A 26,833-nucleotide genomic window follows, 5' to 3' on the forward strand; every position below is an offset into this window, starting at 1 on the left:
TTAATCCGTTCATCGAAACCACACGATTTCTAAATGAAAAGTTATTAATTTTTTTCTTCAGATTTTCAACGACATGCATATCATATAACTTATCTCAGTAGCATATGTATCAAATTCGTGATTTATCATAAACTATTTAACGACGAAACTAAGCATACAAACATGCATAATCATATATACTTGAGCACTAGTCAGGGATACACTATTAATATATAAAAGATAAGATATGAATGCTCACGTATCAATATTATGATTCAATATTGCAGGAAAGTACGTAGACGCAACGAAAATGATAAACGTTAGGTTGACCTCACGAGCAATACCCTCGATCAATACCCATAACCTTCATAGCTATAACCCATAATTTCCTTAGCTCTATCCCATTTGAAAACTTATTTTGAAATCGTCTGAATATAACTCCGTCGTAGTATTTTATGTACACTAATAATATCTTGAAATAATACTAAGTAAATATATATATATATATATATATATATATATATATATATATATATATATATATATATATATATGTAATTCGATTGAGAGAGTTTAGAGAAATATATTTTCAAGTTTCTATGAAATAATGAAACCTATTGAATTCTATTTATAATAGATTTTTGAATTATTAAAGTGAATTATTAAAGTATGAATTATTAAAGTGAATTATTAAAGTATGAATTATTAAAGTGAATTATTAAAGTATGAATTATTAAAGTGAATTATTAAAGTATGAATTATTAAAGTGAATTATTAAAGTATGAATTATTAAAGTGAATTATTAAAGTATGAATTATTAAAGTGAATTATTAAAGTATGAATTATTAAAGTGAATTATTAAAATATGAATTATTAAAGTGAATTATTAAAGTATGAATTATTAAAGTTAAAGTAAAGTAAAAGTAAAGTAAAGGTAAAGTTAAAGTATAGTAAAAGTATAAAAATATGTACGTATAATACGCGTATAAAAATATATATAATATTAATTTAAATCGTTATATATATATATATATATATTTAATAAAATAAAATATAAATATCGTTATCTTTATCATACTGGTTAAGTAATGAGTTGTCAAAAAAAATAGATTTCTTAAATCGCAGTGGACCTCATAACATAGGCCCGTAATCATATCATAATGTATCTGATAATTCAATCATTTGATATTATCTCTTAATTCTGTCAATAAATATATCGAAACAAATATGTTTATGTAAAGTATCATATATCTAATACTTTGTTAATGTTTTCAGTTAATATAATATATTATATATACATATCTATATACACATAATTGTTCGTGAATCGTCGAACACGGTCAAAGGGTAATTGATTACATGAATGTAGTTCTAAACTTTTTGAGATTCAACATTACAAATTCTGCTTATCGTGTCAGAAACATATAAAGGTTAAGTTTAAATTTGGTCGGAAATTTCCGGGTCGTCACAAATACCGATAATAATTATGATTGTAAGTGATGTATATACACACACATATATATTTACATATCTTTTTATAATCGGTTGTTCGTGAATCGTCGGAATTAGTCGAGGTTAGGTTTAAATTTAGTCGGAAATTTTCGGGTTGTCATAGTACCTACCCGTTAAAAGAAATTTCGTCCCGAAATTTAGTTGTTGCCATCAGTCGGCGTTGTTTGTAAATAGATGAGGATATTTACGTTTTATTTGGTCTTCACGTTCCCATGTATATTCGGGGCCTTTGCGTGAATTCCAACGGATAGAATATTGTTTTGTTTCAAGAGTTTAAATCATACGATCCATAAATTCTACGAAGTGCATTTTATTATTATTGCGGAGGTTATCTAAAGGATTTAACAAGAGTGTCATTGATTAGGTTTTCTCAGAAAGAGATGATGACGCTATACAAGCATTTCAATACACATGAAATGTGTTGTAAATAATAGTGAGCTTATTTAAACCTTGAGCGTTTATGCCACAATATTAGGGTAGACAAAATAGAGAGGAGTTCGTAAAAATCAGGATCATGAAATTTGATAGAGATCGTCATTGTTGACAACAAGAATATTTAATGATGAATATGAGTTGAAAAATAGAGTTTTGTCACTTTTGAATAGTATGGATAAAATAATTTGATTATAGGAAGAGTATAAGCGAAGCTATCACAAAAGAGTGAAATGAGGAAATTAAATGCTCGTCTTAACTTTTTTCATAGCTAAAGTTGATTTCCGGAATTCAAGGGATTTAAAGAAATCTTCGAAATCTTTATAAAATTTGATTCTCCAGTAATTAAGGAAATTAGGATTTTCTTTAATTAAATGCGGTAAATTGCCTTGATTGCTGTGTCTGGAATTTTGCTATAAATTAGCTTTTTCCGTTTCATTATCTTCACCACATCTATGCTTTCTTTCTCGATTCATACTTCCAAAAGATTTGTCAATATGCTTCATCCAGTTCTAATTCTGGATATAGTCCTGACTTTTATATCTATCGTGCTTTTTTTTTCATCTGTCACCGGAAAAGTCGGTTTACTTCTACTATACTCTTAGTTTTATTGTGTTTTTAGTTCTCTCGTGTCTTTACATTGCAATACGTATTGATATACACGGTTTGTAATTTATGTGTTGTTGTCAGGCTTGTATTTTCCTTTATATTTAGGAGCTCCATGCTTTTGTTTTTCTTTCCCGACTTCAAGTCAAGCGAATAATGGTCCAGAATTCGTAGGTATGGAGTTTTGAATGATCATAATATACAAAGCAGAAAGGAAAGGTAATAGCACGATTTGATTTGTCAAATTATCAGAATATCCAGAAAAGACCGAATCATCAAGAAGAATATTTTCTTGATATGTTTAGAGGTTAAACAGAATGAAAGAGTTATGTAACATGGTTCATGATGAGGGTATGATCTGTGAACCTTTATCACATTCCATTAAAAACTCAGCATGGCTTACTGTAATATAACCACATTGGCCTGACGTCATTATATTATACTAACTCATGCTTCAATTCCCAACACTTCTCCAGAAATCATTCATAATTTAAACTCAAATTTTACATAAGGATAGAAACTAAAACAGTTTCTTTTATGATGTAATACGGATAGCACGAAGAGATAAATAATCTCAGATAAGAATAGTTATGAAAATATCTTTAGAAATATCGAGGATATTTATAATGAAAGATACGATGATATCTTAGAATTTCTAATATCGAAGGATGATAAAAAAGATTTGTCTGTAAAGGTTTAGAGTCAGGAGCAAGGTATTCGTTAATGACTTTAGCAGATACTGAATCATTTTGATTCTTTGAAGGCAGGTTTAGTCTTTGTGATTTGTCCACAGCCTCCTTTATGGTTTGCTCAATCTGTTTTTCAGTACCAAATTTTCTATCGAGCGTTCCCAACACTCAATTTTTTTATCATCAACTTTTGGCCATTTAGACCATCTACAATTTTGTTGTTTCCTCTGCATTTAATGCTACCATATCTGAATCATCGGTTATCAATCCGAGATGGTTTCAAGAAATTTTATTTTTAGATGATTAAATGCTGATTGTAATTGTCAAGATATAAATATGTTTAAGATGAAATCAAGTGGCAATCTTGACTTGAATTATGACCGGTCAAAATTCAAATATGAAATTGAATTTGACTGAAAATGGTTGTTCTTCGGTGAACGGATACGTATATCTGCGTAGTTGAATAGGATAGTTAACGACTGCTGAATCGAAATTGAAGGATGTACAGTGTAATATATTAATGTGAAATTTAAATATTTCTAGGGTATTACCTACCCGTTAAAATATTTTCACAATTAACAGTTTGTACAAAAGGATTTTTAATTACAATCTTTATGAAGATATACGTTCATATATGTATTCTTCAGATATAATATAGATTTAATGAGTTAATATAATATTAAACTCATTTGATTTACGATTGGAATGAGAATAGATAATCTCCAAAACTTGAGATTACATAATCGTCACGGAATATTTCTTTATGAATCAATACTTCATCGTTCATTGTTATTGATATACCTCGGTATATGATGTTGGTGCTCGTGGAATTCTTGTGAAATTCACAAGGCACGAATGATGTTTTCTAGAAAGTTTCGAGTACATCAAAAATAGAAGTGTAAAATCAAACATGTATTTGAATAATACACTTGGTTTATTATGAAATGGAGTTTATTGTGCTGAAGCAGTGATTAACGATTGTTAAGTCATTAACGAAGGATGTACATCATAGCGTATTAGTGATATGAATTAACCAAGTAGTACATACTAGTTAAGATTCACACGTAATAGCTTAGTACGAAAAGATTTATTATTGTTTCAAACCATATATATATATACATATATATATATATATATATATATATATATATATATATATATATATATATATATATATATATATATATATAATCCTTTCTTTAGGAAGAATGAGTTAATACATGTTAACTCATTATTACTAATATTCCTTGGTATCTATGGGGCGTATGATGTTGATGTTTGAGTTACTGAGTGGGATGCGGATGTTGTTGTTGATGAAGCTGATGCTGTTGGTGGTGATGTTGATGGTACTGGTGGTGCTGGTTATGCTGCTGGTGCTGCTGATGCTCTTAGATTTTGCACCATATTCTCCAGAGCCACTATTCAAGCGCGAAGCTCGTTGACTTCCTTTATTACACCGGGATGATTGGCGGTTCGGACAAGAGGATGAATAAGATCTAGAATTCTAGATATTATATACTCGCGACGGGATATCCTGGAAATGAGGGTGAAAATGGTGTTCCGAACTGGTTCGCCGGTAAGTGCTTCAGGTTCTTCGCCAATAGGTGAATTCGGTTGGTGGAAGGGATCACCTTCTTCTTGTCTCCATTGATTAAGTCAGTTACGAACCATCCCCAATTCATCCAAAATAGATGATGGCTAATTGGTAGGTTTATTCCGGTTACACTGCTGTTGGAGCTCGAGGAGTTCGAGGAATCCATATTATGTGTTTGGAATAGGGTTTGATATGAAATGAGTGTTGAATACTGAATGATATATTTGTCTCCTTGAATACGTATATATAGCAAAAAGATTTCCGAAATTTACGGAGAAAATTTAGAAAAAGTGTTAGACAAAGTCTATTGGAATAGATATGATAAGATATGATTTGTCTATACTCCATAATTGCAGTATGACGTGTCTAGATTAAAAATGATAAGTATGTAATCAAATAATCTTTCGATTAAAGACTTTCAATTCGTATTGGCCTATTCAGGTCTAGGGGCTTGAGCTATAGGATCCTTTAAATCGGTAATCCAAACCCTTCCGTTCTAGAGTTTCGTAGACGCCATCCGTCAAGAAAGTTCAATAATCAAAAATAACGAGAAATCAAAGATTTTGAAAGTAATGAATATGAATAGTAGAGATTTCAAGAATCATGGTTAATATTTCATGTAATACATATGTAATACACAAAACCATGATAGATGACAAAGGAATGTCGAGAATTTTAGAAATCAGGGTGTCGCATTTAAATGTGGTGGCGGAATTGGATAGTACTTAGGAGACTGAGCAGAGTTCTTAGATTGGCACGACATTCTAAGAAAGATTAAAGAATTTAATAAGTAAAGTTTCTAAGGTATAGTGTAGCATTTAACAGTTAAAGGCAACAATTAAAGGCACTATGGTCAAGGAAAGTTGTAGTCCTACATTGCTAAGGTACCTAATTGTATAAGGCAGACTTAAAATACAATCCTGGTTCTCTACAACAATACTGCAGAAAAAAATATAGTTGTGCACTCTTAAAAAAATTAAAAGTAGTTTTTGATTGAAATAATGCAGAAAAAAATATATAAATATGTTGTGCACTATTTTTGACTTTTCTATATATATATTTTTTATTTGATATTATTATTAAATATATTAATAAATATATAATAATAATAATTATAAATATGATTATAATAGAAATAATAATAATGATAATAATAAAATGATAATAATAATATTATTAATGATAATAATAATAATAACATTAATAACAAGGTTAATGATAATTATCAATAATAATATTAATAATAATAACAATATTATTAATAATAAGTTGTATTTTAACAATAATGATATTTATAATAATTTTAGTAAAAGTGATAAGACTAATAATATTTATAATATATTAGTAATTGTATTAATGATAATGATAATTATTAATAATAATAATTATAATAATAGTAATAATACCGATAATAATAATGATTGTAAGTGATGTATATACACACACATATATATTTACATATCTTTTTATAATCGGTTGTTCGTGAATCGTCGGAATTAGTCGAGGTTAGGTTTAAATTTAGTCGGAAATTTCCGGGTTGTCATACTAGCTACTAGTGATTATGGGTGTTTTGGGTTGGGTTTGACCTAGTCAAATTGAGTCAAGTGCAAAATGGGTTGAAATTGCACTTGTGGGAATTTGGTTAAGCTAGTGTGAATTTAGGAATTTAGCTTGATTGTATGTGTGAAATGTAATAAGTAACATTGTTGATTAACGTAAGTGCAAATTTGAGACTTCATTCATCCGATAATCAAGGTGAGTGGGATAATAATACGTATGTTCATATAATTTGTTTGCTTGCGGGTGATGTTGTAAGTGATATCCATGTGCGAGGATTCACTTTTTCGTTCGCCACATTGGCGTTGTGTTATGTGGTAAGTGTTATCCGTAAGGATCCACTTTTCGTTGGCCACATTGGTGTTTATATGTGGTAAGTGCTATCTGCGAGGATGCGCTTTTTGTTGGCACATTTGGGTGATGATGTGTGGTAAGTGTTATCCGTAAGGATTCACTTTTCATTGACCAACGTCGTGTTTATGGTATACAATAATTGTTTGTTTGTATAGTAGCATATTACATTGTGATTATATGCTTTGTGATGCTATGTCTTGTATGCGGATTTTTGTAGGTGTATGCAAGTAAGTAGATTACTATGTAGATATATAATTATTGCATTCACTAGGTGTGATGACCCGGAAAATTTTGACTTATTTAAACCAATTCTCTATATGATTTAATATTTTCGTCATGATAAGCAATGCATTTTGACAAATTTTAAAACTTTTGTAAATGAGTTTTATATAACGGTTGACCACCTTGTTTGTCCGACGATTCACGAACGTCATAACTTGTGATAATTACTAAGACTACTTCCCATCCTTGGTCTTGTGGAACATAACCGTTGTGGCCGTTGACAAGACAGCATGTTGTAACATTGTCAAAGGGACGAGGGTTTCGTAATGCCCAACAGCCCCGTAATAATCTAAAAACCTTGTTTCTCACCCCAACTACTGAATCCGTCACTTTTGGGAATGTTTTATTTAAAAGTTGTAATCCGATGTTCTTTTTCTCACTTTGGTGAGAAGCGAACATCACTAACCCATAAGCATAACATGCTTCTTTATGTTGCATGTTAGAAGCTCTTTCTAACTCACGAAGTCCTACGTTGGGATATGTTGAGTCAAAATAGATTGTTAACCCGTAGCGTAAAATTGCATTTGGGTTCCCCGCATTTCGTAACTTACGGTGTCCCCAATGTGATATATCCCATCTTTCAAATGAAAGCCTTTTATAAACTAAGGCATGCCTGAAACGTTCTTCAAATGTTCTACAAACTAATTTTGTCGTAAATAATTATGCCGATGAATTCTGACCGACTTTAAACAAGATTTCATCAATCATGTCCCCGGATAGGTCTTCTAAAATTTTTGGTTGTCTATCCTTAACATCCATTTTTTGTTTTTATACTGTAAAAATAGAGGAGAATTAGATTCGTAAAAGATAATTATCAAATAATACAAGCAATTTTCACATACAACAAGAAAAATACAAGCACACTTATTTTATATATTTTACACCTCATGATTACAACTCTTTATTCCGACTCATTAGTTTCTTCTTCTTCGGACCTGTTTCGTTTTGCTAATTTTCTAGGGATATATGATGTTCCTCTAATACGAGCCGTTATCTTCACAAATGGTTCAGAAAAACCTGGTGGCTTAGAGGTTCCTAGGTTATTGTTACAATTTAAGAAATACGGGTGTTGACGATACATATAAAGTTCATCGGGGTTGGAATCAGGTTTCTCTATTTTGATGCCATTTCCCTTATTATTTTCTTTTGCTTTTTCAAATTGGGTCGAGGTAATTTCTATAACATCATCGGAATCCTCATCGGGATCCGATTCATCGAAAAATTGGTAATCTTCCCAATATTTTGCTTCCTCGGCGGAAACACCATTGACCATTATTAACTTTGGTCCATTGGTTGAGGATTTTCTTTTATTTATCTGTTTTTCTGTGGTTCCTAATATTTCCTTCTCCGGAACCTCTTCTTCCGGTTCCTCTTCTTCCGGTTCCTCTTCGGGAATTTGTGAATCTTTCCAAAATATATTCGACTCTTCATTATTATTAGGTGAGTCGATGGGATATGTACTAGAGGTAGACATCTATCACAGAATATCAAACACGTTAAGAGATTAATATATCACATAATATTTACATGTTAATAATATATAGTTTCCAACAAAAAGTGTTAAGCAATCGTTTTTAAAGAAAACATGGTCGAAGTCCAGACTCACTAATGCATCCTAACAAACTCAGTTAGACACACACTAATGCAATTTCTAGTTCTCTAAGACCAACGCTCGGATACCAAATGAAATGTCCCGTTCATATAGATTATAAACGTTTCATATTAATTGATTTCGTCGCGAGATTTTGACCTCTATATGAGACGTTTTTCAAAGACTACATTCATTTTTAAAACAACCATAACTTCTATTTTATCGATAAATGTTTAAAAAGAATTACGTAGATTATCAAATAATGATAATCTAAAATATACCGTTTACACATGACCATTACATAATGGTTTACAATAAAAATATATTACATCGAAATAAGTTTCTTGAATGCAGTTTTTACACAATATCATACAAGCATCGACTCCAAATCCTGTCCTTATTTTAGTATGCAATAGCGGAAGCTCTTAATAATCACCTGAGAATAAACATGCTTAAAACGTCAACAAAAATGTTGGTGAGTTATAGGTTTAACCTATATATTATCAAATCATAATAATAGACCACAAGATTTCATTTTTATAACACATCTCATATCAGGCATTTCGCAAACTGCATAGAGATAAAAATCATTCATATGGTGAACACCTGGTAACCGACATTAATAAGATGCATATAGAATATCCCCATCATTCCGAGACACCCATCGGACATGATAAACTCGAAGTACTAAAGCATTCCAAATTCCAGAATGGGGGTTGTTAGTTCCCGTAGATCTACCTTTAGGATTCGCATCAATTAGGGGCCAGTTCCCTAATTCTTAGGCTACCAAGCTAAAAGGGGCATATTCGGTTTAATAATTCAATCATAGAATGTAGTTTCGATTACTTGTGTCTATTTCTTAAAATATTTATAAAACTGCATGTATTCTCATTCCAAAAATATCAGATTTTAAAAGTGGAACTATAACTCACTTTCACATATTTTTACTTCGTCGGGAAGTAAAAACTTGGCCACTGGTCTATTCACGAACCTATAACAAATATGTACATATATATCAAAGTATGTTCAAAATATATTTACAACATTTTTATTACGTTTTAATGATTTGAGTTTGTTAAGTCAGCAGTCATCGTTAGTAACCTACAACTAGTTGTCCACAGTTAGATGTACAGAAATAAAGCAATATATATTATCTCGAATCAATCCACGACCCAGTGTCTACAAATCTCAGACTCAATCACAACTAAAAGTATATATATTATTTTGGAATCAACCTCAACCTTGTATAGCTAACTCAAACATTACTGCATATAGAGTGTCTATGGTTGTTCCGAAATATATATATATATATATGGGTCGATATGATATGTCAAAACATTGTATACGTGTCTATGGTATCCTAAGATTTCATAATATGTATAATACAATATAAATTAGTTAGGATATGTTTAGTCTAGATTTGTTACAAAATTTTCGTAGCTAAAACTAGTAAATTTATCCAATTTTGTTTTACCCGTCATTTCTTCGTTTCAAATCCGTTTTGAGTGATTAAAGTTGCTATGGTTTCATATTGAACTTAAGTTTGTGAATCTAAACAGAAAAAGTATAAGTTTATAGTCATAAATACAGGTTACAAGTCATTTTTTTAAAGAGGTAGTCAGTTCCGTCGAAAGAACGACATCTAGATGACCATTTTGAAAAACATACTTCGACTTTGAGTTTAACCATGATTTTGGATATAGTTTCATGTGAATAAGAAAAATCATTTTCCTAGAAGAATGACTTTTAAATCAAAGTTTATCATAGTTTTTAATTATCAAACCCAAAACAGCCCGCGGTGTTACTACAACGGCGTATGTCCGGTTTTACGGTATTTTTCGTGTTTCCAGGTTTTAAATCATTAAGTTAGCCTATCATATAGATATAGAACATGTGTTTAGTTGATTTTAAAAGTCAAGTTAGAAGGATTAACTTTATTTGCGAACAAGTTTAGAATTAACTAAACTATGTTCTAGTGATTACAAGTTTAAATCTTCGAATAAGATAGTTATATATATATATATATATATATATATATATATATATATATATATATATATATATATATATATATATATATATATATATATATATGCAATAGCGGAAGCTCTTAATAATCACCTGAGAATAAACATGCTTAAAACGTCAACAAAAATGTTGGTGAGTTATAGGTTTAACCTATATATTATCAAATCATAATAATAGATCACAAGATTTCATTTTTATAACACATCTCATATCAGGCATTTCGCAAACTGCATAGAGATAAAAATCATTCATATGGTGAACACCTGGTAACCGACATTAACAAGATGCATATAGAATATCCCCATCATTCCGGGATACCCATCGGACATGATAAACTCGAAGTACTAAAGCATTTCAAATTCCAGAATGGGGGTTGTTAGTTCCCGTAGATCTACCTTTAGGATTTGCGTCAATTAGGGGCCAGTTCCCTAATTCTTAGGCTACCAAGTTAAAAGGGGCATATTCGGTTTAATAATTCAACCATAGAATGTAGTTTCGATTACTTGTGTCTATTTCGTAAAAAATTTATAAAACTGCATGTATTCTCATCCCAAAAATATTAGATTTTAAAAGTGGGACTATAACTCACTTTCACAGATTTTTACTTCGTCGGGAAGTAAGACTTGGCCACTGATCTATTCACAAACCTATAACAAATATGTACATATATATCAAAGTATGTTCAAAATATATTTACAACATTTTTATTACGTTTTAATGATTTGAGTTTGTTAAGTCAGCAGTCCTCGTTAGTAACCTACAACTAGTTGTCCACAGTTAGATGTACAGAAATAAAGCAATATATATTATCTCGAATCAATCCACGGCCCAGTGTCTACAAGTCTCAGACTCGATCACAACTCAAAGTATATATATTATTTTGGAATCAACCTCAACCCTGTATAGCTAACTCAAACATTACTGCATATAGAGTGACTATGGTTGTTTCGATATATATATATATATATATATATATATATATATATATATATATATATATATATATATATATATATATATATATATATATATATATATGGGTCGATATGATATGTCAAAACATTGTATATGTGTCTATGGTATCCCAAGATTTCATAATATGTATAATACAATATAAATTAGTTAGGATATATTTAGTCTAGATTTGTTACAAAATTTTCGTAGCTAAAACTAGTAAATTTATCCAATTTTGTTTTACCCGTCATTTCTTCGTTTCAAATCCGTTTTGAGTGACTCAAGTTGCTATGGTTTCATATTGAACTTAAGTTTATGAATCTAAACAGAAAAAGTATAAGTTTATAGTCGGAAATACAGGTTACAAGTCATTTTTTTAAAGAGGTAGTCATTTCCGTCGAAAAAACGACATCTTGATGACCATTTTGAAAAACATACTTCCACTTTGAGTTTAACCATGATTTTTGGATATAGTTTCATGTTCATAAGAAAAATCATTTTTCTAGAAGAACAACTTTTAAATCAAAGTTTATCATAGTTTTTAATTATCAAACCCAAAACAGCCCGCGGTGTTACTACAACGGCGTATGTCCGGTTTTACGGTATTTTTCGTGTCTCCAGGTTTTAAATCATTAAGTTAGCCTATCATATAGATATAGAACATGTGTTTATTTGATTTTAAAAGTCAAGTTAGAAGGATTAACTTTATTTGCGAACAAGTTTAGAATTAACTAAACTATGTTCTAGTGATTACAAGTTTAAATCTTCGAATAAGATAGTTATATATATATATATATATATATATATATATATATATATATATATATATATATATATATATATATATATATATATATATATATATATATATATATATATATATATATATAAAAATCGAATAATGTTATGAACATCATTACTACCTCAAGTTTAGTAGATAAACCTACTGGAAGTAACAAAAATTGATCTAGCTTCAAAGGATTCTTGGATGGCTTGAAAGTTCTTGAAGTAGAATCATGACACGAAAACAAGTTCAAGTAAGATTTCCACTCGAAATAAGATAGTTATAGTTATAGAAATTGAATCAAAGTTTGAATATGAGTATTACCTTGTATTAGAAAGATATCTTACTGTAAATAAGAAAGATTTCTTGAGCTTAGATGATTACTTGGATTGGATTAGAAAGCTTGGAAGTAATCTTGCAAACTTGATAGTATTCTTGATTTTATTAAACTAGAACTAATAGAATTTATGAAGAACACTTTGAACTTGAAGATAGAACTTGAGAGAGATCAATTAGATGAAGAAAATTGAAGAATGAAAGTGTTTGTAGGTGTTTTTGGTCATTGGTATATGGATTAGATATAAAGGATGTGTAAGTTTGTTTTCATGTAAATAATTCATGAATGATTTATAATATTTTTTGTAATTTGGTGAGATATTTCATGCTAGTTGCCAAATGATGGTTCCCACATGTTTAATGACTCACATGGGCTGCTAAGGAGCTGATGATTGAGTGTATATACCAATAGTATATACATCTTAGAAGCTGTGTATTGTACGAGTACGAATACGGGTGCATACGAGTAGAATTGTTGATGAAAATGAATGAGGATGTAATTGTAAGCATTTTTGTTAAGTAGAAGTACTTTGATATATGTCATGAAGTCTTCCAAAAGTGTATTAATACATCTTAATACACTATATGTATATACATTTAACTGAGTCGTTAAGTCATCGTTAGTCGTTATATGTAAGTGTTGTTTCAGAACCTTTAAGTTAACGATCTTGTTAAATGTAATTGATCCATTGTTATTACACTTAAATGAGATGTTAAATTGTTATGTTAACATGTTAACATGGTGTATTAATATATCTTAATATCATATATATGTGTAAAATACTGTTACAATAATAATCGTTACATATATGTATTGTTTCAAAATCCTTAAGTTAGTAGTCTCATCTTACTCGTGTAGTTCATTGTTAATACGCTTAATGATATATGTAATTATCATTTCATGATGTTAAATATAGTGTATTAATATCTTAATATGATACATATGTATTTAGTAAGACGTTGTTATAACGATAATCATTATATTTATCGTTTCGAGTTTTCTTAATTCAATAGTCTCATTTTATGTATATAACTCATTGTTAATATACCTAGTGAGATACTTTCTAATCATAATATCATGTTAACTATATATATATATCCATATATATATATATATATATATATATATATATATATATATATATATATATATATATATATATATATATATATATATATATATATCATCATCATATAATTTTTACAAGTTTTAACGTTCGTGAATCGCCGGTCAACTTGGGTGGTCAATTGTCTACATGAAACTCATTTCAAATAATCAAGTCTTAACAAGTTTGATTGCTTACCATGTTGAAAACATTTAATCATGCAAATATAGTTTTCATTTAATATATAATCATGGAAAAGTTCGGGTCACTACAAATAATAACTCGGATTGTCTTGGTTGTTAGAAACGCTATGAGTGTGTTTTAAAACAAGTGGTGGAGGAATTTTGTGTTCGGGTTTAAGTGGTATAAACTTAAACGGGTCAAAATGGTGTTTTAGCACTTGTTTTTGATCTGCTAGCTTGAAATTGGGACTTGTGCGCCGCACACATGCAAGTGTGCGCCGCGCACAAGTTTCCAGCTCGACAGAAACATTTTGCACTAAGGTGCGCGTCGCGCAAATGCATATGTGCGCACATGCCATGTTTAAAAAAATTGGGTGGATTTTACTTAAACGAGTTCGAGTCGTTTCACATTTATTTTCTCTCTATATTCAAGTGTCCGAAAAAAGTCATGAATGATGTTGAAAAACTTCGTGCTTCATTTTTTGAGGAAGTAATGATTCGGGTATAAAGATGCATTGGGTTAAATGGTCGAACATCTTAACTTCTTCCTTAAAAGGAGGTCTTGAAGTGGGTAGCATAAAAGCATTCAACCTAAGTTATCTTTATAATTGGCATTGCGTTTCTTGACTAAGCCTAACGATTTATGGGCCCAAGTAATATCTTCGATCCATGGCTGTGAATCTGCCCTTGTTCTTCCTAAGTGTAGGGGTAAGTGTTTTTGGCCTAATATTGTTTCTTCATTCATTTCTCTGCACCAAAATCAAATTGTTCCACTTCATTATATCAATAAAAGAATTGGCAATGGAAACATTATTTTATTTTGAAAAGACTGCTGGAATCCAGGTGGCCCTTTGATGCTTCGCTTCAGAACCATGATTGTTGTTTAACCGACATATGGATAGATGGTACATGGCATTGGAACTGGAATCGTAAATACATTGGTGCTCGTGATTTGGGATTGCTGCAGCGTATGATTGATGATATAGGTAATGTGAATCTTACTTCAGAAATAGATTCATGGAAATGCACTTCGTCATCGAATGGTTTGTTTACTGTAAACTCCATTCGAAATCACATTGACAATGTTACTCTTCCATCACTTGTTGTTAGTTCTAATTGGGTCAAATTTGTTAATCTTAAAGTGAACGTATTTTTTGTGACGATTTCATTTGGATAGACTCCCGACTCGATTTAATTTATCTACCCGTGGTGTGGTCATATTTTCGGATAGCTGTGCAATATGCTCTTCGAATTTGGAATCGTCGTATCACTTTGTTTTTCATGTGTGATCTTTTTAAAAGTTTGTGGAGACTAATATTCATTTGGAGTGAGCACATTATGCCAATTTGTAACTCCTGGTCTAAATGGCATACTTGGTTCGAGAACTATTATGCAAATACTCTATAAAAGAAAAAAGTTCACGCTATTGCTGCCGCATGTTTATGGATGATTTGGAGGAATCGGAATGATATTGTTTTCAACTCTGGCCGTGTAAGGCAAAGCTGGTTATTTGATCAAATGCGTACTTTTTCTTATATGTGGTTTAAATATAGAGGAAAATGTAATTTTATTTGGAACGATTGGTTTATAAAATCTTTGTAACTTTTTCGTGGTACCTCTTCTAACTGTTTGAGAGAGAAGTTTGTTTGAATAAATTGTTGCCGTTTAAAAAAAAAGAAAAGAAAAAAAGATTTACTGTTATTACAAAAATAAAAACTGTTTAATTGGTTCGTATTGTTGTAATCGGGTTTGAAAGAAAGAAAGTTTTAAATCCAAATGAAAATTGCACAAATCTAATTTAGATAATATATTAAATTTTATGTTTTTTTTTTTAGTCGTACTCCCTATTTTACCGAAATCCGTTAAATACTTTAGAACATCACTTTTACTGGGTCACGTGGATTTTACGGTTAAGGTTTGACTATATCCCGTGACAACTCACCAGCGATTCCGTGATCAAATCAATGTCGCCCGTCCATCCATCCCGTGCTTATATAATTGGTTTCTTATATTTAGTTTTTTCCTGTTTTTGTTACATTTTATTTTATTTTATTTAATTCTAATAACAAATGTTTACTGAATAAAGACGTTATAATGGTACATGTATATATTGCCTATAAAAAAGGTACTTGTACGAAAAGGACGTTTAGAAAGGTACGCATATAAAAACAAACATTACTACATTGGTTACAAAAATTTGGTACAAATAATATTTTTAATATCTTGTACATAGAACTCGGCAAAAGGGGAATGAATCTTCATAGTGTCTGTTGCCCCGTATGTGATGACGATTTAGAGTCGGTGGACCATATTTTCGTTTCGTGTAATCGTGTTTTAGAAGTGTGGGATCGTGTTTTCAAGCGGTGGAATATACAACCTACCATGTCGACTTCCATAACCCATCTCCTTTCTGTTGATAATCCTTCCACAATTTCGACGAAAGGTGGATTGGTTTGGCAAGCTCTAAAATGGGTTTGTATATACCTCATTTGGAAAAGTAGGAATAATTTGGTTTTTAATGGTAAAAGTTGGAACACTCCGATGATCGTTAACGAGATTCAAGTCAATTCTTTCGATTGGATTTCCACGAGGATCAAGGGTGTAAAGCTCGACTGGCTCACATGGCTTACAACTCCAAATGTATACCTCAATATTTCGTGATCTGCTAACGAAGTAGTGTTTTTTAGTTTTTTATGGTTGCTCCTTGCAACGATCCATGTAATTGTTCGTGTTGCTAGTTTGTGTATTTGTTCGTGTTGCTAGGTTGATCCGATCATTGTGGATTGCCTTAGCGTTCTTGTAAATTGTTCTCTTGTGTTGGTTAATATAATCTTTTCTTGCCTTCCAAAAAAAATAAATATATTGTACATGATGATAACCGTAATACCCAATGTTTCGAATGTTTGATGATGTAGAAGAATCAAACATGTCTAGAAGCAACTTTAATATTTTCTAGGCCTCAATTTAATAGACTTGTTTTTCTTTTTAAAATGTCTCATTTAATATTTTCTTTCCAAAAATAAATAACAACTAGATTGTCGTCTGATACGCGCTTCGCTGCATCTATTCGTTTTTGTCGATTTCGAGTTATTTTCATCGTTCATTACAACCTGTTAATTTAGTAGGTGGTGATCATACAAAAGGGGATTTAAACAATATTTGAATTATACATAGGCTGCATTGCCGGTCTATAGAAAACTTGCATGATCATACATTGCCGGTCTATAGAAAACTTGCATGATCATACATACGTTGTGTGTATTTGCTAATGCAATACATGTAGTTTAAGTAAACAGTTACATGGAGTACAACAAAAGATGAATGTCTTTTAGTTGTTGGGCTGAATTGAACAAAAAGTGGTTGCATACCGTTTCTTCTCATCTGGTTGGTCGTTTTTTCTGAATGGTTGGTTCTTTGTCATCTGTTGCAACATTATGTGTTATTATCCTATGTTTGTTAGCAAATGTTTTGGATAGGGTGAGTTATTACCTGGTTGATTGAATAAAGCATTTTTTTATGTCGGTAAACACGATTACATTCTCCTAAATCCCGATAAAGTCTAGTTAGACCTGTAATAAAACAGAGAAAAAAATGAAATACCAGTCTACAAAGTAAAAAAGGTGTATGATGAATACAACCTAGGACAACCAACAAACTATATATAGATTAAAAAAAACAAAAAAACTATATGCAAATAACTAATCTGAAAGATGAAATTATATTAATTCATCAAGTTCTCACTAAAATAAAATAGACAAAACAAAAAGCAGTACAAATGGGTCAGAAATACGCATTCATTGGTTATTACCTTTATCACTCAAGCGTGTCATAAATTCCCACTAATAACCAAAACATGATAAATATCATTTATAAAACACCAATACTTGCAAACTTATGTAAATCAATATAGTGAACATTTTGAAGTTAGTTATCATCCATCTTGACACTATTCAACCCAAACGGATCAAGTGCCAAATAGTCATCAATATGAACCACAAATAAACATAAGTAGATGCAATCAACCACCCTAATTTACTAACAAAATTGGTACTGTATATAGATAAATCTATTTCCTCAAAGTTGTAAGGTTTTCCCTGTTCGGGTTACCCAGGAAGGGCGAGTAATCCGACCCTATACTCTAGTGTACGCAGCCCATCAAGAATACTCTCTGGCTGTTTCCAACCCTTCCCTGGCCACCCCAAGAATTGAACCTGAGACCTCTTGCAAGGATCTCAGGGCCTCAACCACTTGGGCTACCTTGGGATGCTAAACTAATGCGGCATCAATAAACAAACTACCATCATGGTAATATCAACTGATTTATAACTATTACATGACCAAAAAAACATAGTAAAGACGTACCATTTAATCATGTTTGGAGTTTTGGACATATTAGACGACTAAAAGCACCAACGCCATGCTAATTCCACCTGCCTGCAAAACGATAACATTAAAAAAAAAAAAAACCTTGCAATTGTAATGTCCTACAATGCATGAGAAGATTTCATCATTAATATATGCATTAATCTTATATAAAAAGGAAAAGGAACGTTTTCATATAAAACACTTGATGTGCACACTATATAAAGATCTTGAATAGTTGACCTGTTAAATCGCTATAAAATACTTCCGGGACATAACAATCACAAAACAATAGTATGTTGTGATAGACATCCAAATAAACTACCAAGAATTAAACGTGCAATGATCGATCTTGTTTGCCATTTTCATGTTCCACTATCCAAATTTATATTCACACGAACAGGATGAAAACTTTTGAACAATAATTGTGTATAACATTTAATTGGATCACTTCTTTCTCATTAAAATTTACAATTCACAAACAATCACTTCAAAAATGAGAAACCAAACACATTCTAATAAATGAATAATAAGCATAGAATACATGAGACTACTGACCTAAATCCTTCAATTGATTAACTCGAGTTATCGATTTAAGAACCTCAGCTGTTGGAAGCTTCGACGAGCCCAACACACCCACTATAGAGGATCTAGACTATACTAGACTCACTACACCAACACTTTGACGTTGGTTAGCCTTTAATTTTATAAATCCTTAGTGCACAATGTACTTAGGCGACAGTGTCGACCATATATCTTTAGGCGGTATAACCGACCATGTATTACTTAGGCGGCAGAGCCGACCATATAATAAGAACAACAAAAGTGCACTAAGAACTTAAACACAAACTAAGGCTTGATCGGGAAACTTAACAAAAACACGTATGTTAAATTACAATTACAATATTACTTACAAGCTTTATCTTCTCTACTTTCGCTAACTCGCACTCTTCTTCTCTTCTTCACAACTCACTTCTTATTTCACTCTCACAACTTCACAACTTACTTCACACCTTACACAAATGAACCCACCACCTATATTTATACTACTCCATGGAAGTTTCTAGAAACTAGATATTTCCATGGATATATAAATATCTAGATATTTTTATACATATAAATATCTAGATATTTCTTACACATTTTAATATCTAGATATTTTTCATATACATATTAATATCTAGATATTTTACCCATATACATTTACTAATTCCATATTATTCTAAATTTGCATTGTATTTTAACACTCCCCCTCAATGCAAATTTTCTTCCAACGATATCTTGCAGACCATTCCAAGTGCTTCTCTGAATTTTTCAAACTTTGGTTTACTTAGGCTCTTGGTGAATATATCTGCAACTTGTTCATCTGTCTTTGTTGGCACCATCTTGATCTCCCCTTCAAGGACCTTCTCGCGTACATAGTGATAGTGCACTTCTATATGTTTTGTTCTCGCATGAAAGACTGGATTTTCTGCTAGACGAATAGCTGATAGGTTATCGCAGAAAAGCTTTACTTGATAATCTGTTGATTGATGAAGATATTCCATTAGTTGCTTCAACCACATAATTTCTTGTGTTGCATATGCTGTCGATCGATATTCTGCTTCAGTGCTTGACAAGGATACTGTTGGTTGTCTCTTGCTGCACCATGATATTACTCTCGATCCAAGACTAAACATGTATCCAGTTGTTGACCGTCGTGTATCATAGTCTCCAGCGTAATCGGCGTCACAATATCCAGTTACGTGACATTCTTTTGTTTTCTTGTATAAAATACCAAAGTTAATAGTGCCTTTAACATACCTTAAGATACGTCGTACAACATCAAGGTGAGGTTTCTTCGGATTGCTCATGTATCGACTAACCACTCCAACTGCATAAGATATGTCTGGCCGGCTTAGTGTGAGATAAATAAGACTTCCGACCATCTTTCGATACATGGTAACATCTTGAAGACTTTTTCCTTCATCTGCTCGTAGTTTTGTATTCGGATCCATCGGAGCTGAGATAGGTTTGCAATTAAGCATTCTGTACTTTTGTAAAAGATCTCGCGCATATTTCTGTTGTCCCAGAAATAATCCTTCTCTTTTCTGCTCTATTTCGAGTCCAAGAAAATGTTTGAGTTCTCCAAGCTCCTTCATATGAAATCTGATAGACAGATTCTCTCTTGTTCTTTGGATCTCCTCATAGTGATCTCCCGTGATGATTAAGTCATCCACATATACTAGCACTATGGCTAGTTTTCCTTGATCTTGTTTCACAAATAAACTAGAATCTGAAGGAGCAACTGTGAAACCACTTTGTACTAAGAACTCGCCAATCTTCCCGTACCAAGCTCTTGGAGCCTGCTTCAAGCCGTATAGTGCTTTCTTTAATTTGCAGACATGGTCAGGATGAGACTTGTTCTCAAAGCCTCTTGGTTGCTCCATATAAATTTCTTTGTCAAGTTCTCCATATAAGAAAGCGTTCTTGACATCCATCTGCCACAGCTTCCAAGATTTTCTAGCGGCTAAAGCTAGTAGAGCTCGAATTGTTGTGATCTTCGCCACTGGACTAAACGTTTCTTCATAATCCAGCCCATATTGTTGAGAAAAACCTCTAGCAACAAGTCGAGCTTTATACCTTTCAATGGAGCCATCTGATCGAGTCTTCACCTTGTAAACCCATTTACAAGATATTGGTTTTACATCTTTTGGCTTTGGAACTAAACTCCATGTCTGGTTTTCTTTTAGTGCATTAATTTCTTCTTCCATTGCTTTCTGCCACTCTCGACTTTGTGCTGCTTCTTCATAAGTAGAAGGCTCAATAGGTATTGATTCATCCACATGAGAAGCATTGGCATACCTTGGATTAGGTTGCCTCGGTCTTGTTGATCTCCGTAATTCTTGTACATGCTCCTCGACATCCATTTGGCTTGGACGAACCTCCTCGGTTACAGATTGATGCACACCAGTTTTCCATGGACTCTTTTCCTTAGAGTACGACCCTTCTCCTTCTTTTATTGGATCCGATATGTGCTCTTTATGTTCTTCTTTTTCTTCTGGACCTTCTTCTAATCCATGAGATTCTGGAAGCTCTATCTTTTGAGGTGACCACCATGAAGACGCTTCATCAAATACCACATTTCTTGAAGTATGACACTTTCCAGTATTTGGATCACAACAATTCCATCCTTTTCTTGATTCATCATAACCGACAAAAATGCACCGAATTGCCTTCTTATCAAATTTGCTTCTTAGATGATCTGGCACGAAGACATAGCATACACATCCAAAAACCTTGAGATGATTGACGGTTGGCTTGATCTTCCATAATCTTTCATATGGTGAAATATATCCCAACTTTGTTTGTGGGAGTCTGTTAATCACGTACGACGCCGTCCTCATACATTCGGCCCAAAATCTACCTGGTACATTCTTACCATGAAGCATACTTCGATAAGTTTTGGCAAGGTGGCGATTCTTGCGTTCTGCCACTCCATTCTGTTGTGGAGTATTGGGGCAAGTTAATTGCCTTCTAATCTTGTGCTTCTCAAGATACATATTGAACTCAGTCGATAAATATTCTCCTCCATTATCTGTGTGTAAGCACCTAATCTTATTATTGAGCTCACTTTCTATCTTCTTCTTGAACTCTTTAAACTTCTGAAAAGTCTCCGACTTTTCCTTCATGAAGTAAACCCACACATACCTTGAGAAGTCATCAATGAATGTCACTATATACTTCATTCCTCCAAGTGATGTTTGTTTCACTGGGCCGAAAACATCTGAGTGTATGAGCTCTAGTGGTGTCTTGGACTGATGCGCTGACTCCTTGAATGGCAATTGGTGAGCTTTGCCAAATTGACATCCAGCACATATTGTATCTGTTCGGATATCAATTTGAGGAAGCCCATTTACTATGCGTTTTACCATCATCTCCTTTAACTTGTTGTAGCCCACATGCCCAAGACGTTCATGCCAAAGATCAGCCGTCTCATTTTTTCGAGTCTTATCAACATATGCTGTTTCAGCAGATAGTACATAGACCGACTCTATTCTTCTTCCTTGCATAATTGGATTGCCAACCACCTTCACTCTCTTGAATACGGACACATCTTCTGGTCCAAAGAGCACATAATTCCCTTCTGCTGTCAACTGTGGTACTGATAGTAAATTCTTCTTTAGGCCAGGGACAAGATACACCTTCTCGAGTTGGAGCTTATGAGAGCCTCCTTCATTTGGAATTATTGTCTTTCCAATGTGAGAAATAGATAACCTTGAATTGTCGGCTGTCAACACGACTTTCTTTCCTTTGTAATCCTCCATTTCTTGCAGCTTTGTCCCATCGTTGGTCATATGATTTGAGCAACCAGAATCGATGATCCAATCATCTTTGTAGTTTATTTTTGACTTTAAAGTTGTTGTAAGAGCTTGATCATCTATGTCAGCTTCAACAGAGAGTCCAGCTTCTGCATCCCATGTTTCCTCATTAATGGTTGCTTCGAATGTGACATCTTTCTTCTCATCTCTTGCAGCGGCCACATTTCCTTCGAAAGTTCGCCTTCTGGGGAATCTACAATCTCGAACAAAATGACCCTTCTTGCCACAATTGAAGCATTCACCATTCTTTCTCTTATCATTTTGCCCGTATTGTTGGCGATGATCTCTTCTTCCTCGTTGAGCTCCCCGAGCTCCCCCTGAAGTGTTGCCTTTAGACTTTGGGTGACTCTTCCATCCATATGTCTGACTTTCTTTCATCGCATCTTGTCTTCGAGATGTTGCTTTCTTCTTATTGGTGAAGAGTGCATCTTCTCCGTCTTTTATGGTTACTTCATTCATCTGCTTGGCTAATGCCTCTTGATTAGCCAATAAATTCTCCAGCTCTATTAATGATGGTTGAGTAGGCCATCCTCTCACATCGGCTATAAATCCATTATACTCGGACCTTAAGCCGTGGATGATAATTCTCTTCATCCTTGCATCACTCACTTTCTCTTCAGGAGCAAGTTGAGATATCTCACGGCAAATTGATTTCACCTTGGTGAAGTACTGAGAAATAGACAGACTTCCTTGTGAGATACCCGCCAGCTCATTTTCCAAGAGTTGGAGGCGTGCTTCATTCTTCTTTGAAAATAATTTTTCAAAAGTTTCCCAAGCTGCCTTTGGTGTTTTCTCGTCACGGATGTGCTCCAATAGATCCTCCTCGATTGTAGTCTTCAATATAAATAAAGCCTTCCCGGCCTTGATGTTCCATTTTCTCAAGGCTTCAGCATTTTCTTTCGGTGGAGGCGTTGTGTCACTGCCAGCAACTATTTCCCATAAATCCTGTCCTTGTAGGTAGGATTCTATACAAGTCCGCCAATAACCATAGTTGTGGTTATTGAGACTCTTGATTCCACTGCTCGTACTTGCAAGATCTGTCATCATGACGTCCAACGTCTAATAAGCTTGGTCCCTGACCGATGAGCTTTCACAGTTCCTAACTGTGCTCCGACAGAATCTCCCTTAGAGCCTTGGTGAAAACAAGTCGATGTAAACGTTCAACGTTTACCGATTTCCTCCACTAGAAATGGTCCCGAACGACCCGCTCTGATACCAATTGTGGGAAGCTTCGACGAGCCCAACACACCCACTATAGAGGATCTAGACTATACTAGACTCACTACACCAACACTTTGACGTTGGTTAGCCTTTAATTTTATAAATCCTTAGTGCACAATGTACTTAGGCGACAGTGTCGACCATATATCTTTAGGCAGTATAACCGACCATGTATTACTTAGGCGGCAGAGCCGACCATATAATAAGAACAACAAAAGTGCACTAAGAACTTAAACACAAACTAAGGCTTGATCGGGAAACTTAACAAAAACACGTATGTTAAATTACAATTACAATATTACTTACAAGCTTTATCTTCTCTACTTTCGCTAACTCGCACTCTTCTTCTCTTCTTCACAACTCACTTCTTATTTCACTCTCACAACTTCACACCTTACACAAATGAATCCACCACCTATATTTATACTACTCCATGGAAGTTTCTAGAAACTAGATATTTCCATGGATATATAAATATCTAGATATTTTTATACATATAAATATCTAGATATTTCTTACACATTTTAATATCTAGATATTTTTCATATACATATTAATATCGAGATATTTTACCCATATACATTTACTAATTCCATATTATTCTAAATTTGCATTGTATTTTAACATCAGCATCCCTAAACCATCATTCAAACACAATCACTAACAGATCATAAAAATATCAATTATAAGAACATAACCTTGAACAGATTAGAACGACGGGCATAGCAGGGCCAGCGGCGATAACAATTACAACATCGACGGTAACAATTTGTGTTTAACTGTCTCAAACCCTAATTTTCACACAGATCTTCAATCGATTCTACCCAATGAAGAAAAAACCCTAATTTTTGGACTATACATTCACTCCATGCTAACGAACGCACCACCAAAAAAGAAGTCTAGTGAATCTATTTATGAAATTGAAAGATAATAAAGAGGAAAAAAGGAAAACTCATCTACAGTATAACAGTGATTGAGGTGATTTTGGCCAATGGGTTTTTTTACGCGAAGTAGTATATGTATTAATAATGAGGTGAATTTCTTTTATACTTTTGCTTCATGTATTTATGTATGTCATAACAAAAAATAGGTAAAAAATAAAGGATAAACAGGAAAGTGAACAAAAAAAATAGAAGGCGGTGATAACAATTTTTTAAACTATGTATTCTTTATCTGGAGACTATTAAATGGGACGGAGGGAGTAATATAATATCGAACTTTTATAATAAAGTACTCCCTCTATCCCAATTTAATACTCTACAGACAATATGACACACAGTTTTTTTTGGGTAAAAGGTTACACCGATTAATGTTATTAAAAAATAATAATAATAATGATTACAAAGACTAACCGGAGCAACAAGAAAGTCTTGAAGCTACCAAATCAAAAAACAATGCTATACATCAAAAGATAATAACAATGACCAACCAACAAACAAACTTTGAATGCATCTAGAGTCGGCATCTCTCCTTCATACGATCAACTTTGCGAGAGCTCTTATACTGATAGATAATAGCTTTAGGCGAACAGTAGAGTATACGTCTTCAAAATACTTCGGTATGATGGTATTTCTTGAAGATCCTGTTGTTACGTTCCTACCAAATAAAGTAGACCGAGGCCGCAACATAATCTTGACAACAACTACATTAACAGAATTTCGAGAAGCCAAAGGAGAAATCACACGAACCACATCCGTCCATTGATTCGCAAGGGAAATCACAAGCATTTACCTACATCGAGACCAAACTTTAGAAGCAAACGCACAATCAAAAAATAAGTGTGTATGAGAATCAGCACATGACTTACACAAAGGGCAGATAAGAAGCGTACTAGAATGAACTTCACACGACTTCATTCGGCCATGAGTATTCAATCTTCCCCCATAACAAGCCATAAAAAAAGGAATAACGCGAAATACATTGAAGAAACGAAACCACTTCAAACCAATTAGCATTGTTGCCTTTTGGTTTAATCGACTCCCAAACACAAGATGTTGAATATGCGATTGCCACATCATCATTAGATTTTCAAAAGATTTGGTCATTAGAATCTAGGAGGATAGGCATATTAGTTGGAATTAAACATAGGATATTTTTCAACCCATAAAGCAGGCCAAGCCAGTACTAAACTTCAATGCCATGTCATGAACAGAAGCATCAATTGATAGATCTACTCTAGACATATCTCTAGGTGTAACAAGCACATCTAAAGTGTAGGATCGTGTAAACAGGATTAAACGATCTTAGATTCAATAACGAGTGCGAAAAATCTCGTTATTGGGTTTTATACTCAAAAACACTAAATACCTTTGATATTAATAAAGAAACGACTTAGATATGTTAAAGATCGACTTAGATGAATGTTAGAACACCAGGGTATCGGATTGTACGTGTAAGATAGGTTAGGATTCGTAACCCTAACAATGAACTCGTAATACCCATTATATACACACAATACGTTTAACCGTGCGGTTGCACCTTGCAACTGTGCGGTTGCCTGTCTAACCGTACGGTTGCATACCTGCAACCATACGGTTGCATTCCAACAGTGAAAGTTAAACGTTAAAGCATTTCTATGTGATCATAATGAACTCGAGGACTTTAATGCACCAAAAAACTTCCCCTAGGACACAGTTCATTATCTTAAATAACAAAATATACTTTCACCTGCAAAATACAAATAATCACATAATCAAACACATTTAATAAGAAAAATAAAACATTTACGTCCCAATATTACATCCAAATCTAAATAAACTGAAAAATAAAACGTTCAAGTCCACAGTTTATTAGTTCAAAATCATAAGATAGACATTTACGCAGCATATAAAGTTTCAGCCTCCACCTCTTCTTCATCAGTTGGATACACCAACTCATCTTCGTCAGCAAAGAAATTTGTGATG

General features: G+C 32.9%; 1 long non-coding RNA gene across 1 annotated transcript; it reads right to left on the bottom strand.

Moving 5' to 3' along the window:
- Positions 1–17,118: 17,118 nt before the first annotated feature.
- Positions 17,119–24,886, bottom strand: LOC139858678 (uncharacterized). Its single transcript, XR_011763027.1, has 5 exons — positions 24,556–24,886; positions 18,907–18,949; positions 18,349–18,420; positions 17,476–17,555; positions 17,119–17,407 (listed from the first exon to the last, which is right to left on the bottom strand). It is a non-coding gene; the product is annotated as an uncharacterized lncRNA (long non-coding RNA).
- Between the last annotated feature and the right edge of the window lie 1,947 nt (positions 24,887–26,833).

This window comes from Rutidosis leptorrhynchoides, chromosome 7 (genome assembly GCF_046630445.1).
Source record: "Rutidosis leptorrhynchoides isolate AG116_Rl617_1_P2 chromosome 7, CSIRO_AGI_Rlap_v1, whole genome shotgun sequence".
NCBI lineage: Eukaryota > Viridiplantae > Streptophyta > Magnoliopsida > Asterales > Asteraceae > Rutidosis > Rutidosis leptorrhynchoides.